Below are 20,616 nucleotides of genomic sequence, written 5' to 3'. Positions count from 1 at the left end.
TTTGTTAGTAAGTTCATTGTTTCCTCGCCATTATAAACGCAAATAGCGTTCAGCATCATCGATCTTTCACGTGACCTCTGGCCGGTATTTCCAGGCCCCGCACACTCTCAAGTTCAACAAATGGCCACAGAGGGCGAAAAATCAATCCAGGCGCGTTTCAGCGTAAGCGCGCAAGTGGAGCTACTGTAATTTGGTCGAATACTTTAATTTGTGCTTTCTCTGCTAGGGGCGCTGAACATGCTAAATTTTTAATTTACACAAACCATTGACATGAACAATCGAGGTGTCTAAGGATGCTTTTTTACCTCAGGCAAATAGGCAGTTGATTATTTAAAAATTTGATGGTTGAAGCTGCTTTTTAGTCATAGCGTCAAGGTTTTTGTGCTCGCTTAACCACAGTCAGCCGACAGCCTATTGGTATCGATGTGTTTCCTGGCCGTTGGCGTTCGAATACTACGGCGGTAAAACGTTTTCGAAAAGCATGCTGTTCGTCTGTGAGTCATTACATACACTTGCTATAAAGAGGTCTACTCTTGGCAAAAAATAGTGTCTCATTTTGTTTAGGCGTTGATTATAATGAATGCGGCGGAGGTTGAGGGAGTACGCTTGAAGGTACGTTTTTATGCCTTTGATCTTCATAACACCGTAAGTGCGCAAACCGATGTCACAGAACAGCCGATGCATCATTGTGTGTTCTCCGTCATCGCTTGTTTGCTGTACGCCTAATAAATAATTCTTCATTTCTTCTTCAAGTATTGTATCCTCCTTTTGTCCTTGTTCTCTTGTGCTTCACTTACAGTATGTCGTTCCGTCAGCTGTAATGCGCATTTGAAAAACCAATACATGTTCGACAAGACGCAGTGGTTCTCATAATTTCACTACACGTGTATTAGGCTGGCACATATGGTTCAGATACAGACACCTGTATGCGAACTTGCACGACGTTGATGCGGAGATTAGGATAATTATGACACCCGTAAGGAATAGGCAGCTGACGGCCGTATGAGCTGTTGCGTTCTTTCCGCCAAACTACCCGGCCTGGTAGTGCTGTAAAGATGCTGTATAAAAGTGACACGCGGTGACAGGGAAATTATTATACTTAGCAGCCGACCGTACGTTTTGTAGCTTAGGTCTTCTTTCTTGTGCGTTTGTGCTACCCTTATTAATGAGCCATTTCTTGACTATGTTCTTGACTATGTAACCGCGTTTGTGTGGATGCGTAGACGTGTGCTTTTTGTTGTACTTGTAAAATGCAAATAAAATATTTTCAGGCTTACTCAATCTTTGGTGTCGTGTGCGTTTATTCCAGTCGAGGCCATCGTGCCACCTGGAAACCGCATTCTGTCAGTAGCCCTACACGAAATGCAACAGCTGGAGCGCGGCGGCACAATTTAACTCAGGGTAACGGCGGCGTAATAAACGAAAAACCGCTCGGGATGCCCTTAAAAGTCAGTTCAGAGTGTGCTCGCCAGTTTGGTTGCTGTGTGGCAAACGTAGCGCCTACATGTAGGCGCTATAGACCAGAACACGCTAGCCTCGCACCCAGGCTAATCGAACGCATACTCTCGCACCCGGATTGCCCGGTCGACCAGCGCCATTTTGTTCTGGGCTGCCAAAGCGTGTTCGCCGGCGACCAGCAGACATGGCTAGCGCTAGCTCTAGGACTCCAAAGTGCGGAAATGTGCCCGTTCGCGCGAATCCAAAGTACAAGAAGTCATCTGGGCATCGTTGCGTCGTGTTTGGATGCCAAAATAACCAGCTGAAAAGGAGCAGGTTGCTTAGCGCTGTTTGCGAAGAGCACAATACACGTAGGGAATCGTGCCGGTGCGGTGTTTTCAGCCTGCACCGATTTCCATCCGCAACGAAGAATGACAAGCTGCGCCACCGGTGGATAGCTGCACTGAATAGGAAGAACTACCAACCCAGTGAAAATGCACGAGTGAGTATTCGATCTGTGTATATTTTGGTGCCACGGTCAACTTTGCGCCCTACGAACGTAATATGTGTAACGCGCAGGTTTGCTCCGAGCACTTTCTGGACAAGCCCACAGAGCAGAATCCCGCGCCGGTGCTTCGCCTTGGCTATAACAAGAAGGCAAGCCTTTTCGTGTTTTCATTCAGGCAGAGCTCCCGACAGTTAAGCGGAACAGTTGAGTTTGCGGTTAGCGATACTTGCAGCTGCTGCACGGCATGACCATTAAGCGTGAACGACAAGTTGTAAACGATAGTATGTTGCCCTGCTGGTGAGCGTTATTGCTAATGAAAGTAAAACGAAGTCTGCTCGTCACGTAGCATGCGTCGACAAAAACGTAAACAACGACTGCTCGTCGCCGAAGGCGTTCTTGCAGCGCGCCTGTCTTTACGAGCTGGTGTTGCAGGTGTCATTCGTAACGAATTCATTTGAGCATCCTGAGCTGTAACTGCGTGCGGGCTGTTATGCAGGGCAAAGCGCAAAATTTTTCCGTCCATAAGGCGAGGAAAATAAGGTGCTTAATTATTGTTGTATTTTGTAACAAAATTTTGCTCGTTCTCACCAGTTTCTTTTACTGTTTTCTAAGGGAGCGCTAACAATCCGATATGGCCTCGCACAAGCGAAACAGGTCTGATACCAGGTAGCTGCAGTTGGTGGGGCTAATTTTTTGGAATGCAGGTGCGGTTGTTGTCTTGTACCAAAGGGTTCCCTGATAATGCAGCTTTAAGTAGGGATGGTAATTTTATGTGCCCTGTCATGGTTTGTGCAACTGTACAAAACCTGCATCCGTCATGCTCGCCCTGTTATATGGGCTTTGACTGCACATGTAGTTGAACATTATAACTACTGTAGTTCCTCATTTTCCAATGAGTGCAGGTTTAGCATCACATGCTGCTTGTTCGAGTACTGTAGGCTTGTGTTCTTAATGTTGTACTCTTAAGGGGTTGCACGATACAATTGGCCTGGTGCATTTTCTATTTCATTTTGAGAGGACTTTATGTCTTCGCAACAGTGATGGCATGGGAAAGAACTACAGCCCTTCTTACTATAACATATATATTGTTTTCAATGTGCAGGTGGTGAAGGGCAGGCGTCTGCTAATCAGGCCGTCAAACGACCTCGCCAGTTGGTTGCCAAACGCGGCCAACCCAGTAGTGACCATGACAAACAAGACCAAGCTGAAAGTGCAGAGGACAATGTTGTGCGTGCTTTAATAAAATGTGGCACCAACAGAGTGCTGTAAAATCCTCCACAGGTTACGTGGTTACCCGATGTATTCGCTTTTGCAGTCTGCACATCACTCAGTGTGGCCATTGCGGACTTGCATGAGGTCTTGAAGTTTGATTGAATCGAGACAGCGAAAATGACAGGCTAGAAAAAACGCGAAACACGCCTTCCGCCCAGCTAAAAAGCCCAAGTTTCGCCTTCGCGCCGGGTCGCATCTTCCGGCGTGGCAGCCCAGGCCTGCTATTTCGCGGCGCTTGGGATAGATGGCGCGACCGGCGCTCATCAATATGGCGGCGCGCTTTGAATTCACGGTGTTCTGGTGTATACGTTTTACACAGCAACTAAACTGGCGGGAGCACGATCGAGGCGCAGCAGCCAGAAACCCAGTAAAGCTAGTAAAGCCACAGAACACCTGGTAAAGCGTGTGCAAAACCCCGTTTCCGTTTCCTGTTGTACAGCGCCACTGTGGTCGCATACTTTAGTTCACGACGCCACCGCTATGCTTATTTCCGTAGCACTGTGGAAGGTACAGTTTCCCTTCTCTAAGTTTGTATAGGTGTTCTGTGGTATTTCCGAGTGCACGGCGGCACGGATTCATTCGTTCGTACACTCGCTCACAAAATATTGCGGGGCGCGCGAGCGCGTGGCGAAACGACCCTCCTCCCCTACTGGCGGGGAACCCCTGGTGTCGAGACCGGCGCCTGAACGCATGCGCGTCCCTCCGAGACTGCAAGCGCGCATGTTTCCGCGCTTCCTCCTTGCGCGCCGGCGATATCCCAATGCAGCCGCGAGGTGCCCATCTTGCGTTTGGCGCTGTGGCGGCTTCGACGGGCAGAACTTCTTTTGTACAACGGAAATCAAGAGCTCATTATCGTCTTGCCTGTCTCCTTCTATGGAGCGCCTTTCTTGCCACGCACTTCTGCGGGAGAACGCCCCGTTCGTAACAAGAAATAAACAACGAAGATTGGCCACGAAAAGGTGCAGCGTAGAAAAAAAATGACTTGTTGCGTTCACCACCTATGCGTCAGTGATTATGACTGGACAAAAAGCGGCCGCAGCGGCGCGCGCAAGCTCACGCTTCTAAACACGCTTCACATAGTTGTGCCCGTCGAAGCCGCCACATCGCCAATCGCAAGAGAGCTACCTCGCGGCTACATTCGGATATCGCCGGCTCGCAAGGAAGAAGCGCGGAAACGTGCACGCTTGCCGTCTCGGAGGGACGCGCATGCGTTCAGGCGTCGGTCTCGACACCAGGGTTTCCCGCTAGCAGGGGAGGAGGGTCGTTCCGCCACGCGCTCGCGCGCCCCGCAATATTTTGTGAGCGAGTGTACACTCAAGACTGGTTGCTTCTTTGTTTCTAAAACTAGTTTCTTGCGCTTCGATGTCTCGCGTTATTTAACTTGGGGTGAAGTTACGTGTTTGCAAGCGGACATGTAAGCCCGGCAGTTGGGTTTCGGTCGTGAGCCATTCGGAACAGGTCTGCATCGAAACGGGAGCTGGATTTTGCTGCGGCTGACAACGGCAATAACGGTGAGTCGTTTAACACCGCTGCTTGAATCGTTATATAATATCCGTCTCATTACCTTCCAGGCGGGCACAAGTTAACGAACTAGATCCTGCATTACATATGGGCAGTAAGGATCTCAGTTGCTGTTTCCTAAATAAACCTTTACTTGCGAGGCTGTCGTTTGGTTTACACACACAACCAGGAAAGAAAGAGCGATATCGGAACGCGCGTCTCATTTTTCATGTTATTGTAGCCGTGGTTGTAGGTGACTGAGTAGCCTTATCAATATACATATTAAACTTTTTTTTCGAGTCCGCCGGCAACGTCTTTCGTCCACAAAACCGAATAATCCTTTGGTAAAATGAAGTGAAAGTACAGAATTTATTGTATTAAACAGTTGCAAGCATGATAATTCACCCATATTTCGTACTTGTTGGTTCCAAATGTTCTTGCTGTTCAGATTGGTTTACCGTAGGGCATTTATTTTTGCAGTAGTGAAGCGGTGCATCACGTTCGTGCAGAAAAATAATGCATCAGTTCTAATAGCTTCACGACTTTCATGCATTTGCTTGTGGAACTAGCAGTGTGATCACTTCTAGTGTATAAATGAACCCACAAATGTTACCATTTGTGATCTTAATAGTACTTGCGCTGTTGACATGCATTGTAGTTAGGCAGACATCAATTTTATGGACAATAGCAATATTTACTTAACATGCTGCTTAAGCACCCTAGAACAGAAAGTGTACATTTGCATGTGTTCTGTAGTTGCAAATCATTAAAACATGTATGTCACCTTTTTGCATTTCATATTGCAAAACTTTGCTTTTTCAATTTCTGATTCAGTCAAAATTTCTGTTCCAGACATGCAGTAATGAGGACGGCACCAGTATAAAGCAACACACTCCACGCACTAAACAGAAGCTGCTGCCTGCTACAACAAGGTCATTGTGTGGACATTGGCTACTTCTACAAGGTAAACAACACATGGTTCAGAAATAAATATGTTTGATATATGCTGTAGTGGCTTGCTGTTTGCAGCAGATATGAATGTTTGTTCATATTTATGGTTCAGTATAATTGGTTCGAACATATAAAACACACATAAATTTGGCTAATCTGTGCTGTATCTCATGTGTCACCGTTTTGCCCCAACAGAGTCTATGCCAAGCACATCTTGGTCATCACAGGAGCTCCTATCTGCGCCAACAGGAAGGGGCTAGAGCCGAATTTGCAAGGCTTTTACACCAAGAACAAAGAAGCACATGCAGAAGAATATGAACGAGATATCAAGTCTGCAGAGGACTGTGTCAAGACTGAAAAGAGCTTCAGCCACCATTCCACCAGCACGGACATTTGGCTGAGTCATCCAGGTAACTCAAAAAGGACTTTCTAGAAATTCTTCGTCTTCAGATGCACCTGCAACATCTGACCAAGCATGGACGACGCTGGCCAAAAGATCGAGTTCCATCAGTTTGCCCTTAATCAGCTTCCTAGCCATGTTAATTCCGTTTGTGCCAAGTGTAATTTTTCTTCTATAAATGCAAGCTTTCTCATTGCCCATTTTTGTTAGAGATCATTCATCCTCATCCAAATATAAAGGTCAACCGATTCTTCGCCGATACTTAATACCAGTCACTGCCTAGCAGCCTAACATATCTGTAGCAGTATCTTCTAGTGTATGTTGTCATGCGCAATTCCTCTCCTGAAATAGCTGATGCAGCATCGGCATGCGTCTTGCATTAACCTATGCACATGTGCTATGCACCATTTTACTTTTCTAGATGTTTTTAGCCTTCAATGCTTGCAGAGCAGAGTGGCTTCTCTCTTGAATGCAAGCTTTCTCATTTTCCATATTCCTAGTCTCGTTGATGATTGCTCCTCTGCCTTGATAGCCTGGGTCTTTGTGCAAGCTACACTGAAGTGATTGATTGCAGAATCTGGTTTTGCTGCCACACTTGGTTGTGGTAACTGTGTTACGTTTCTCAGATGTGGGGGCCTGGTCAGTTGCATTGGTAAGCAGTCCCTCGAGGTAAGCATTTGCTCCTGCAGTCCACAAAGCGACATAGACTCCCAGTATACACACACCGTAACTGGTGCGCCCCGTTCGTTCTGGCCTGCTGCAGCCATGGGCAAATTGTGCTTGTGGCCTGCCTCGGCCATGATTTGCTCAAAACGGAGACCAGCATATGTGCTTACATGGTTCGAAGTGTATGAAGTTGATAGCCGTATGGGTGGAAAGGCCCGCAAGAATAGCTGCCGAAGGTGATGCCCACAAAAGCGACTTGTCCACATTGCGACAAAGTGGGACACAAAGTGTGAGCCACACATAGCGGCCCCCGAAAGAAAAAAAATGTGCAGGTTGGAAAGGAGTTAACGCTAAAATGCCGGGTAGTCCATGTCGCTGTGTTGGTTGCGGCAGCAGATGGCTGCGTCACCTGATTGCTTCGCAATGGAAGTTGCTCATCTTCAACGGCAACTGTTGGTTCAAACAGGTGCGAGGCTCTGTCCAATCTGTTTGTACCGCAGGTTGTCGCTCGTTACCAGACCACCACATGCGACAAAGGCAAGCATTATGCCTGTAAGATGGTTCGTAGCCAATGTATAATGTATTGTCTGAACCTCATGCGGTGACTGATTGCTGTTTAATTTTGCTGTTATGTCACTTGGTTACGGTCGCAGTTTTATGTTTTTCGAATATTGCGGCCTGGTCGGTTGCACTGGGAAGCAGCCTCTCGTAGTAAGCATTTGATCCTGCAGTCTGCACAGCGACATAGACTCCCAATTTCTGCACACCGTGATTCCTGCTCCCCGTTCACCCTTTCCTGCTGCAGCCATGGGCAAATTGTGCCTCTGGCCTTTCTCAGCCGTGATTAGGCATGAACGGAGACCAGCATACGTGCTTACATGGTCGGACGTGTATGAAGTTGGGTGGAAAGGCCCGCAAAAGTGGCTGATGAAGGTGGTGTCCACGAAAGCGACTTGTCCATATTGAGACAATGTGGGACACCAAGTGTGAGCCACGCATTAGCAGCCTCCGAAAAAAAAAGAAACGTGCAGGTTGGAAAGGAGTCAATGCTAAAATTATGGGTAGTCCATGTTGCTGTATAGGCTGCGGCAGCAGATGCCTGCGTCACCCGTTTGCTTCGCACTGCAACTTGCTCATCTTTAACAGCGACTGTCGCTGCAAACAGGTGGGACACTCTGTCCAATCTGTTTCTGCTGCTGGTTGTTGCTTGTTACTAGACCACCACGTGCGACGAAGGCAAGCATTACGCCTGTAGGTAGGCGGCTGAATGTACCGTAAGAGACCCGTGTATGTGAATGCTCACTGTTGCCATATGGTTTGTAGTCAATGTATGATGTATTGTCTGAACCTTATGTGGTGATTGATTGCTGTTAATTTTGCTGTTATGTGACTTGGCTACGGTCGCAGTGTTATATTTTTAGAATATTGCGGCCTGGTCGGTTGCACTGGGAAGCAGTCTCTCGAAGTAAGCATTCGCTCCTGCAGCCTGCACAGCGACATAGACTCCCAATTTTCATGCACCGTGATTCGTGCTCCCCGTTCGCCCTTTCCTGCTGCAGCAATGGGCAAATTGTGCCTCTGGCCTTTCTCGGCCGCGATTAGGCATGAACGGAGACCAGCATACGTGCTTACATAGTCCGATGCGAATGAAGTTGATAGCCAGATGGTTGGAAAGGCCCGCAAAAGTAGCTGATGGAGGCGATGCCCACGAAAGCGACTTGTCCATAGTGAGACAATGTGAGACACCAAGTGTGAGCCACACATTAGCAGCCCCCGAAAGAAAAGAAACGTGCAGGTTGGAAAGGAGTGAACGACTAAAATCTGGGGTAGCCCATGTCGCTGTGTAGGCTGCGGCAGCAGATGCCTGCGTCTCCCGATTGCTTCGCAATGCAATTTGGGCATTTTTAACGGCGACTGTCGCTGCAAACAAGTGGCACACTCTGTCCAATATGTTTCCGCTGCTGGTTGTTGCTCGTTAACCTGACCACCACGTGCGACGACGACGGTGAGCCGTTTACGAGCTCGCGTCAATGATTTCAGCGTATCTCGACATGCAAATTTTATTTCTGCTATTGCACGAGAATGTACACTGCTTGTCTTCTGCCAATAAAGTCGCGCGTTCTGTTCGCTCACTTGTGGCTTGTTTGTATGGGCGTCAGTAGAGGCTCTTGGCAATTAGAACGCACCAGCTACGCGGCAGCGAAGGCATTGAGGCATGCCGCATAGCCTGCAGGGCAAGCACGGCGCGTACCAGCGTACGCGACCGGCAAGAAACGGCCATATTGAATTTTGCTCTAAAAAAAAAAATTGCACTTCCGCTTCCGGATTGAGCAACGTCATCTGGCGTCCGCCAAAGTAAGTTCCATGCGCTGCCGCTGCTTATTTTCGAACCACGGCGGAAGGTACAGTTTCCCTTCCCTAAGTTGGTTCTCTATTCTATGGGGGCACCGTGCCGTGCGACGGGCGGGAGCGGAGGGGGTGCACAAATTTGTGATGAAAGATGGCGGCCCCAGTAGATGGCGCTGGCTGCGCGACAGGTGATTCGGCGGGGGCTTAGGCAGGGGTGCCCATTGTCACCTCTGATGTTTATGCTGTACCTACAAGGTTTAGAGGCCAAAATACAGCAAAGCGGACTCGGCTTCAACCTATCATTTTTAAAACAAGGAAAATTGATTTAACAGTTATTACCAGGACCATAGAGTTACTATACTGACTCTAGAGGACAAGCTACCCATAGGGCCCATGCATTGAAATCGGGAACCGCAAGAGCACCGCCATGTTGCTACGCGCCGAGGTTGCCAGCTCCTGAGACGCTTGCTAAACTTGGTGACAGTAGTCAGTTTTAATCCGGCAACCGTAGCAGCGTAGCAGCATGGCGCCTCGCTAGTAGTGTCGTGATGTGTGCGTGCAGCCGTGTGTTTGGGCTTTATAAGTTGGTTCTTTATTCTATGTTGCGGGACGGTGTGGGTGTGGTCCATGTTGGCCGTACAGGTGGCAGTTATGCAACCGAGGGACGATCCTGTTGAAGTTTCCGGCGGTATGCGGTTTTCAGCGGTCATGCCTATTGCGGTAGTGTCACGTACTCGACGAGGTTACGAGCTCGAAGCTGTGGTCAGATTCTTCGTTGGCGTTCCGTAATTCTCTTCGCACGGGCGCGGTATGTTGCAAAAGCCGCTTTCGCGATCTATCGTCGCGACGATAGATCGGGTTTCTTTATTATTGTAAGTACTGATCCAGCTGTAGGGCACATGTAGCCGACAAACGGAAGTCTCAGGAGAGCACCTGAGATTATAATAAAGCAGGCGGCACAGGAACTCCAGGGCACCCAAGGGACAGTGGGGGGATCAAAGCTCGAAGCAGAACGGTACGTAGGTTGGGGCCGCCGAGGCAGGTGTGTGCCAGGGAGTGTTCGCACGGACAGCTCCCCTGGCACGCGCAGCAGTGCCTCGCAAGGTCGAGATACTTTAAAAGCACCTGCGCCCATGATCTTTCTTTTGCCTCGGTGCAGTTAGCACGATTAATGAGAATAATATGGAGGGCATCCGGTGCAGTCACGAATGCGTCATGGCAAATGTAGCTCGCGTCGCCTGGCGTGTGTAGTAATATCAGAGTTTGTTGTATGAACTTCATCATATTAATGCGCTTTGTTACGGTACCTTAACGGAATGGGTCTAGAGGACGGTGTTGGTACATTTTTTTCGTACCGCCCTAATCCTGTTATACCCCCCACTACAAACACACACACATACACCCCCTTTTTATGTATACATACAATTCCTTGCCATGATGGATCATAGCCTCCTTTATTTTTGAAAAATAGAGGAGGCTATGGACGGATTGACCAGTTCAAGTTGTCAACTTGTCAGTAACTGTCATAGGAATGACTCTAATAAACACAATTCCACGATCGGATTGTTTACTTTCATTTTTTGTTGTAACACTGAGGACTACATAGAACTTTATTTTGTATATGTGAGAGAAGTATGTGGATATCACGAGCTTAAGCCAATGTGCGATACACAGACAAAACATCTGCTATAACATGAACTGAATTGAGGGCCACACAACACATACGTAATTAAAGGTGCAAAATATAGGGGGAAGCTTCAAAATACACTCTGTAGCACTGCAAAGTATAACATATTGTATGTGTACAATAAATGTTCAAAAAAACAATGCATCAATGTCCCATTTGCCTTCAAGTTTATTATCAAGTTCAAGTTTACTGAAGTTTATTATGAGCATATGTACAACAGGAATCTACTAACACACCCGCAGTTAAGGTGGCTGTTCGAGGTGTGCTGGCTGCCTCAGTGTAAGAAAATGAAATTGGGCGAATGTCGACACCAGTGCCACTGCTTCTTGCCTCGGACCTGCACGTGCCTCCGCGGCATCTTTGTGCACAAGTGTGCTGGCGTGGCGAACGTAGGAGTCATCCGAGAGAAAGAGTATCGTTTACATGGAGAAGTGGCTGTTCACATTGCCTGTCGCTTTCCCTCAAATGTTTCCTTGGCGACTAGGGTGACACACCCGCAGTCAAGGTGGCTGTTCGAGGTGTGCTGGCTGTCTAAACGAAAGAAAAAGAAAGAAATTAGATGAATGGCGATACCAGTGCTATTGCTTCTTGCCTCTTACCTGCATTTGCCTCCACGGCCTCTTGGCTTGCGGAGTCTGTATGAGGGAGCTGCTGTGGCTAGGCGAAGGCATTGTCGAAGGAAAAATAAAAGGCCATTAAAATGGGGAATTATAGAAATAAATGCAGTTCTTATGTCTGTTTCTTGCACTGTTCTTGCCTAAAAGTTTTCAAAGACAGGGTCCAGAATACACCAGCACTTTGACTGCTTTTGCTGTTTACCTGCAAGTGTTGCTGCGAGATCCTTAGTATGGCTGCGTGCAGCATTGTAACACTTAGTGGAGGCATTTGAAGTGGTAGCCAAAAATATAAAGAATCATCCTTGTCTGCATGAATGCTTTAAATTTCTAGATGCAGTGGTAACTATTACTATTGGTGCAAGGCCCCCCACATCTATGCGGCAAGTGCCATAGCTCGAAACTGAATTTTTCCTTTAGTGTTTCACAAGGTGTCTGATATGTCCACATTAGACGTGATCCGTTTCTTATTATTTATCCCAGTGTGGAGAGAGCATCATTAAATAGTTTTTTTTTATTTTTGCATGGCTTGCTTTTTGGTTTGTTTCTGAATTTATCAAACAGCAGTCTCATGATGCTAAAGTGACTCATGATATGACAGTCATCAGCTTTAGTTTTTCAGAAAAAGAACGCATTTCCTGACCCATTGTGTGCTATCCCATTACTCGCATAATTTCTCAGAGTATTCTACCTATACTGACTTGCTTGATTTCCACTAAAGAATCTTGCATCTTCAAATACCATTCTTTCCTTAAAATCATTCGACACTTCTCATAATTTCTGTACCTTGGGCTTCTGATACTCTGCATTCACCATTTTTGCTTGTTTCTGACTAGAAATGTCTTCTTTAATTTCGAGCTTAAATTTTACCTTTGGAACACACGGAAGGGCTTGCCATTGCATATCTGCATAAAAGGGAAACATGTTTCATGCGAAATCCAATTGAAGATTGATTAATGCAGCTTGCAGTGTGATATGACTGAATGATCCATAAAAGTAACTCATCTCACTTGGTAAATTAAAGCACTTATTAGTGTGATGTAGAAGATACGTTACACTAACGTGGTGGGTTCTCTTGCTTATACAGCAAAGGAATCGGTGCGCGAGAAAAAAAAATATTTTTGCATACCCCTTGTACACACTGATTTAAGGAAAATGAGCTGGAGCTGTCCACATAATCTACTTATTTTACCTGCGAGTATGGTCAACAAAAATGTGTCCCAGCTGCTTAGTGGTATTTGAGATTATGTCAGTATTGCATATGTGCCTGTTGTCTAAAATAACTGAATTTTGAAAATGCTCGCAGGGATCTGATGTGCATATCTGCAGTTTATGGATACATGTAAAAGACTCAGCATCAAGTGCAATTGAACGGACCTACAGGCCCGAAGTCGATCATGCAAATAGATTCGCTGCACAAATTTGTGACCAAAAAAGATATTCCACATGAAATGGCATGCAAGTAAGTGTTGAAAATATTGCACAGTTAATAAAACGCCTACGCTATAAATATGTGGGTTGATACACTCGTTATGCAAAACGGAGGTGAGGCGTGCAGACAGGACACAAGAATAGAGTATTTACAAGCAAACATGCAACACGAGCGCCGCCCACTTCTCTACTCTTGTGTCCTGTCTGCACGCCTCACCTCTGTTTTGCATAATGAATCCTTACCAACTAGCTCAGCTTTCTGTCGTTCTAAGTCTCGATGCACTCGATTTCGTCCGCATTAGGCACTCGCCTCTTGATTACTTCGTGGCACAGAAATACTCGGCATCAGGCTGTTTTTCTGCTGTGGCCTTTGTAGAAGCATGATTGTTCAAAGTGCTACAATTAAACAGATTCTTTGAGTTGCTTGTGGCTTCGCCAGTACAATTCCGGTGCGCTGGTCCGCCTGTCCAGCAATTTCCTACTGAAGGGAAACCTGCAAATTAAAACGCCGCTCCGCATGTAGAAAAATGCTCTACTGTGACGCTTCTCAAACGATTGTGATGCCCCACAAGAGCTGCCTACTCGCGTGATATTCTCAACAAGGAGATACATTCGTTTACTTACATGTGAAGGTATATGCCTGGGCACTTCGGGGCTTCGGTGGCACAGAAGGCACGAGTGTGCCATAGCGTCCGATGTCGACGCGCGATCGCATGTCAAACCTAAACTGTACGAAACTACTACGCTTCCAAAAAACAGATTCGAAACCGAAATTCGCGTCATCCTTTATTAAATGAATGCGTAGTTCGTGATTTACATAAGTCACGGACTTAGTGATCGCTTTCTATAAACTTAATATTAACCCACCACCTTCATAAAACCTCAGGTATGCGTTTTTAGATGACAAAGCATACGGTGACCTGTACTTGTTTTCAGCTCTTTCGATAGTAATTGCGCTGGCCACATTGCCCAGTAGCAACAGGGCGGCGCCCTAGAGGTTCCCACTTTTCCGGCCCAGCTTTTCCTCTAGAGTTGTTCTACTAACTCTATGACCAGGACTGATGTACGCGGATGATATTGTATTAATGGCTGACAATGCAGAAGACATAGAGTTTCTCACTACATTACCTAGAGGGAAATCTGGCGCTGCTGCGCTGTGGTATGCATGGGAATGCCGGTATATTGTGGATTCGGATTGGCATCGTTCTCGTAGAGACAGGAAACCTTGAAGACGCGCTTGGCAAGTACCGTTCCGTCTGTCACAATGATTCATTTTCTACTAGAACAGCACGTGAAAAGCTGTTTTAGCTTTATTATTACGCGAGAACATGTTTTGTTTAACTATGAGAACTTGTTATTGTGTGTACGACTACATGTTACGCAAAAAGTATCAGCGAGCCGCTAAAGTTGGAGGACAGACGACAAGGTTCGCGCTCGCTTTGAAACAGTTGGTCGTCTGTTCTTGCTTTTCTTCGCTTGGTCATGCATCATGGGTGAGTAAAGATGTAATATGCGTGAATGGAAACATTTTATGAAGATTTTACTTTGTGAACGCGTTATTTGCGTAGCCATATCCACGTTTTAGACGAAGCCTCTTACAACACCAACCAACACGAGCCTCGCAGACAGATATACCGTCATTCCCATGACGGCTTAAGAAACTCCCATAGATGGTGGCGCCAGATTACCCTCTAGGTGTTATAGTGAGAAACTCTATGGCAGAAGATCTGCAGGAATTAATGGACATATGTGGTACAGAAGGAGACAGATTAGGCTTGAAGTTTAGCAAAGAAAAATCAGCAGTCATGATTTTTAATGATAACATTTGCGGCGAGCATAAGATACAGGAGGCCACGCTGGAGATAGTCGATAAATACAAGTACCTTGGGGTGTGGATAAATAATGGCATTGAGTATCTGACAGAGTACGAAAAATATCTAACGACTAAAGGTAACAGAAGTGCAGCGATTATGAAGAGTAGGGCACTGTGGAACTACAATAGGTACGAGGTAGGGCGAGGGATATGGAAGGGGGTAATGGTAGCCTGACTTTTGCCAATGCAGTTCTATGTATTAGAACAGGGACCCGGCAACAGTTGGAAATTAGGCAACGTGGTGTGGGTAGGCTCGCTCTGGGAGCACATGGCAAGACACCAAATCTTGGAGTGCAGGGGGATCTGGGATGGTCTTCTTTCGAGGGCAGAGAGGCTAGTAGCAAGATAGCATTTGAGGAGCGATTGAGAAAAATGGGGGAAATTCGGTGGGCTAGGAAGGTTTTCAGTTACTTATACACGAGGAATGTTGACACGAGGTGGAGGAAGCGAACTAGAAAATTGACAAGCAAATACTTAGGCAGTAGCGGGGGGACAAGTAAGGAATCATCTGTCAAGAAAAAGGTTAAGGAGACAGAGAGGGGTATGTGGAGTACAGAGATGCAAACCAAATCGGCATTGGAGACATACAGGACGTTTAAGCAAGAAATAGCCAAATAAAATATTTACGATAACTCTAAGGGAAGCTCATTGTTGTTTGAAGCCAGGACAGGTGTACTGCGGACTAAAACGTACCGAGCCAGATACCAGGAGATAGATTTGGTGTGCGAGGCGTGTGGAGAGGAGGAGGAAACGGCTGAACACCTGATACTTGCTTGTAAACAACTTCACCCTGCAGTTGAATCTAACGGGGAACTACTCAAAGCTTTGGGTTTTAAAGACAGTGAAAGTAGAATAGACTTTGAACAGGTAGAAATAACTAAACGGAGACTATCTGATTGGTGGATAATATCAACGCAAAAGTAAAGGAGTAAATACATAGGTATGGATGCATATAGAACCATTAAAGGCTAGGTGGCGCGCGCCGCCGCCGCCCGATTCAAAGGGTTCAGCCTCAATCATCCATCCATCCATCGTGCCAGCGGGGCTGGCCGGTTTCGCGTTGGACCGCGTGTTTTTACTTTCACCTTGTTTCCAATACTTACACGCCGCGTCCGTGTTAACAGGACATGAACTAGTCATTTTGTTAGTTCGTTGAAAAGCGTGCGTTTGAAATTTTAAATGGTGCTACTTAACATAAACGAAAACCACAATATTTCTGACAGACGCAGCTGGCAAGCGGCGTTTAGTTTATAATTAAATGTTTCTCAGGATTGACCAGATTTGACATGTTTCGCCAACTTCATGTGAATTAATCTATTTACGTGAGCGCAGTCATACTATGTCTTGAGTGTTTGTTTCTTTATGGGCTTTTTTTGGAGTGTAAACTGCTTAATATTTCCTCTTATAAGAAGCAATGGTTCGCGTGTTTATTTTTCGCTCTCGAAGGTTTTGTTCAGTGTTGAAATCATTTAAATTTAATTTTCTCTTTTCTTTTTCCTTGGAGAGCTTATATTTTTAGAGTAGAAATGGCAATGCTGTAGTCAGGGCTCTGTCGCACCGAACATTTTCATTCATTATTTTTTTAACTGTTTCACTCCCGTTCCGTCGCTTTCGTGAAAATTGATTCTACAGCAGTTTTCTCAAGTATTTGCAATGAATGCAGGGGCCGTTACTTTCACATACGTAAGTGCACTTGATGGAAAGGTAACACCCAGCAAACGATATATATCTTCCTTGCTCCTCTGGTTTCACGCCGCAGCCTCTACACAATATAAGTGCATGTGTGCTGTGGAGCACTGACTGCGCTTCCTCCGGCGAAGAAACAGTGCACTGTGAGCGCAATTGGCCCCTGAGGAATACAGAGCAACACAACGACTCCGTTGGTTGCTTTCCGACTTGAATTTCACTAACTTCGGCACCAAGATGTGGTCAACCTGCTCGCCCTCGAGCTCACTGGTTCCGAAAAACACACTGTAACGTCCACTCAGAAACGTTACCTTATTCCATGTTGTATCAGGTAGGCAGACATTATGACACGCACGCTCAAGTTGCACGGCGTGCTGTTTATCTGAGGCAATGATATCTGGTATATCTGGCCCCTGGCGTAGCTGCGTGTGCGCTACGGTGTCTTCTTGCTGGGCGTCTTGCCTGTTGATTGCGTTCAGCTTTTGCCGTTTTGCAGCAGGTCCAAGCTGCTCGCATATATTTCTCTCTTTCCTTTTCATCGGAGCTTCGTGAAATACTTAGGTGCCTCAGGGAACACAGTGGGCACGGCGTCTTCTTTCAGACGCGGACGATCGCGCGGCAATTCCACAACCTCACCGTTGACTGTGTGCCGGTAGGTCCTTTCGACGAACCTTTCGTCGAAGTGCCGTTCACAAACCACGCTGTCGTTGGTAAGCTCTTTTTCAGCCCGTTTAATATTTCAGGTCCACTGCTCCCTTCGCAAGACATCAGTTGGGGCTTTCAAACATAGAAAGCTTTTGCGAGAAAGATCGATACCCGCCTTTGCATCCAGGTATAAAGCACGTGCTTGAGCGGCTTGACGGCAGGGTTCATTGCATCCAACAGTCTGAATCTGAAGAGTCCATTCCTCGTGTGGCAACGCGACGACCCAACACTGCAGACAAATTTCACAGACGACGACAGAGGCGACAGCGAAGCGTCAACGCAGCCGGCGAAGCCTTGTCAGTGCCCGGCCGTCGCAAGCGTGGCACGGATGGATGGATGGATGTTATGAGTGTCCCCTTTGGAACGGGGCGGTGGGTTGCGCCACCAAGCTCTTGCTACTATGCTGCTTAATATCCTACCTAGGTTAACCAATGAAAAAAGAAAAAAAAAACACTATGAACTACCGCGTCCAAACTTTCTGATCCCCTATTGCGAATTGTGCTTTTGTACGTCTCCGTCTTTTGTCGTTTCCCTACTTTTCTTCCACCAATCCTCCAATCGCCTCTTACTAATGTCTATTGCGGACCTGTTTGCTTTACCACTGCTCCCGCTGAACCCAAGGGCTTCAAGGAGGCCAGTGGTGCCTAAATCGACCGCTGGGTAGACGTCTTCACATTCTAATAAAATATGCTCCGTCGTTTCCCTAGCTTTACCGCAGCAAGCACATGCTTCTTCTTCCTTCTTATATCTCGCTTTATAGGTGCGTGTTCTAAGGCATCCCGATCTCGCTTCGAAAAGTATTGAGCTTCCCTTTGAGTTATCATAAATGGTTTCTTTCCTGATTTCGTTTTTTCCTCTTAAGTAGTTACTCATGGCAGGTTTCTTTTCCATTGCCGCCACCCATGAGATTAATTCAGCCTCTCTGACTTTCCGCTTGGCCTTCCTTGTTGCTGTGTTGCCCACCCCACAGGCCGCATACTTGCTGGTAAGCTTCCTAGTTCTTTTCCTCCACTGTGAATCAATGTTTTGCCTGTACAGATACCTGAACACTCTCCCAGCCCATTCACTTTCTTCCATATTCCTCAGCCGTTCTTCATACTCAATTTTACTGCGAGCTTCCCTCACTTCAAAACTAGTCCAGCCCATATCCCCCTGCACAGCTTCATTTGTAGTCTTCCCGTGAGCGCCCAATGCGAGGCGACCCACTGACCTTTGGTTCCCGTCGAGTCCTGATTGTACCCCTGATTTAAAGCAAACAACCGCATTTCCAAAAGTAAGTCTTGGAACCATTACCCCTTTCCACATACCTCGGAGGACCTCGTACCTATTGTATCCCCATAGCGCTCTGTGCTTCATTATGGCTGCATTTCTCTTCCCCTTAACTGTTATGGTTTTTTCCTGTGTTTCCATATATCCATTGCCTTCGTTTATCCATATACCAAGGTATTTATATTCTGTTACCCGAGGTATTTCTTGGCCCTGTATCTCCACTGTCTGTTCACTGTTTTCATTGAATACCATAACACCTGATTTTCTAACACTAAATTTCAAACCTATATTGTTGCCTTCCTGTCCACAGATATTAGCCAGACGTTGCAAATCGCTTTGCTTGTTAGCGAGCAACACAATGTCCGCATAAAATAAACCTGGGAGTTGCTGCTCTATTACTGTACCTGCCTGTTTGTATGAGAGATTAAACCCGATAGTACTTCCTTCCAGCGCCCTCTCCATCCTCACCATGTACATCATAAACAGCAGCGGGGATAAAGGGCACCCTTGCCTCAGTCCCTTGTTGATATGAACTTTCTCCGCGCTCCTCATCCCTTCCCATTCAACGCAAACGGTATTTTCTAGGTAAATCTCTCTCAAAAGCTGTATACAATCGTTACCTAAGCCTTCCCCTTCCAGAATATCCTTTGAACACAGCAGTGCCCCTAGCGGGGGCTAAATTTTGACCGCGTTCCGCGCGCTCCTCCTCCACGGCGCGGATGAGGCGCCCGCCACACTACCCCCCTCTAGGGCGCTATTCTGGACATTCCGCCATTTTCTTCGATGCATGACGTAGGCGCGACGCAAACAAAATGGCGCTGGTGGCCCCGTTTTGCTTACGTAACGTGACGCCAACTTGACGTTTCGCCTAAGAAATTGAAATGAAGGGACTGAATATAGCGTTATCGGTAAAGCAAAACAGTTTTCCTCCGCAGTAAAAATAAAGCAGCTATCTCAAAGTGTATGATTATTCCGTCGAAAACGCTTCTCGCTTCCTTCGTCTGCTGCGTACAAGCCATCGTCTGCTTGAATAGCTAGGATGCGTGTCCCCGAAAAATGGAATGAGTCATCGCATGTTGGCGCCAACGCGCTTGTTTTCTTGCTTGAGACAACATACGCGACCTACCAGTGGTGATGCGCGCACGTTCTAGGCCACGTTATCGCTATCTCGTGAAACGCAAGTGACTCAGCCCGACTCGGCTGGCTGAGAAACGGCCGATATCACCGATAGCGTTGCGCGCGCCAGAGATATCCACTAGAGCGACGCAAGCGCCGGCGCTGCCATCTCTTGTTCATTTCGCTGGTTACTCGCACCGAGGGAGGAAACTTCAAGGCGCCGCCTTGCGTACATTTCTTTTTATAAATTAGAAAGAGGCCGTTGTCATAACTTTTGATTGTGCGAAAAGGCATTAATCTTGATTACAATACAAATGCAGCAGTGAAAAGTGGACAACATTGCCGAAAGCTTGCTATGTTCAACCAATATTATTTCGTATAAACGCGTTTTTTTAGAAAGTGATGGCCCGAAACACAAATGCCAACACCACCCGAGAGCGATGCTAATACTATGAGCACGCGTTATGAACAAAAGATTTTCGTGGTGCCAAACGACGGGGAAAATGTGGCGATACGCATTCCTCTTGGCTGCCATTGCATATGTCTTCCCATTAGCATAATTCGCGCGGCTCGTCGCAGCAAAAATTATGGCGGAAAATCTCAGCAATGGCGGCCCAGCGCAACGTCACGCATCGTCAAAATGACGTTTACGAAACAGCCCTTCCTGTGACGCTCCTCATGAGATATTCCTTCAGCCAATCAGCAAGCTGGCATGGCGCATATCTTGGATCGCCGCCACATATTCGCGCAATTGCAGATGCATTGCACTGGCTTCTGCACGCTACCGCTCACATTCTTTTTGAAGCGCTAACATCGCAATATAGCTGCCAAGGGCCAAAAAAATGTATTAGTCCATAAAATTTGCAGCTCCACGTCACGTTTCGTCATCTTGATGAAAACGCAAAATGACATTTCGCAAAACTTCCGTTTCCCGGCACAAATTTTAAGGCACGTGAGCTCTCCACAGCCAATCAGAGAGTAAATATGGCGGATAATGGCGGCCGTGCAGCCGCCATGCGTGTCGAGAATAGCACCCCCGCTTTGGGTTCCGTTGCTGTGGCTTGGCTTTGGCTTGTGACCCTGGCCGCGCGCGCCGGTCGCGCGACCCCGGAGACACGCGGGCGTCGCGCGCGCGTGCGTTGGTTGCTTCGG

General features: G+C 46.9%; 2 long non-coding RNA genes across 6 annotated transcripts in view; both read left to right on the top strand.

Moving 5' to 3' along the window:
* The first annotated feature begins 1,517 nt into the window (after positions 1 to 1,517).
* LOC129386078 (uncharacterized) lies at positions 1,518 to 3,524 on the top strand. The gene is made up of 3 exons (XR_011893584.1): positions 1,518 to 1,939; positions 2,017 to 2,094; positions 3,048 to 3,524. It is a non-coding gene; the product is annotated as an uncharacterized lncRNA (long non-coding RNA).
* A 6,043-nt stretch (positions 3,525 to 9,567) lies between these two features.
* Positions 9,568 to 20,616, top strand: part of LOC129386077 (uncharacterized) — a 105,377-nt gene continuing 94,328 nt past the window's right edge. For all 5 annotated transcript variants that reach the window (XR_011893762.1, XR_008613550.2, XR_011893760.1 and 2 more), the window contains exons 1-2: positions 9,568 to 9,891; positions 12,691 to 12,846. This is a non-coding gene — a long non-coding RNA (uncharacterized lncRNA). The remainder of the gene's footprint in view (positions 9,892 to 12,690; positions 12,847 to 20,616) is intronic.

This window comes from Dermacentor andersoni, chromosome 4 (genome assembly GCF_023375885.2).
Source record: "Dermacentor andersoni chromosome 4, qqDerAnde1_hic_scaffold, whole genome shotgun sequence".
NCBI classification, from domain to species: domain Eukaryota; kingdom Metazoa; phylum Arthropoda; class Arachnida; order Ixodida; family Ixodidae; genus Dermacentor; species Dermacentor andersoni.
The sequence above is the reverse complement of the archived record's forward strand: the minus strand, read 5'-3'. Positions and strand labels throughout refer to the sequence as shown.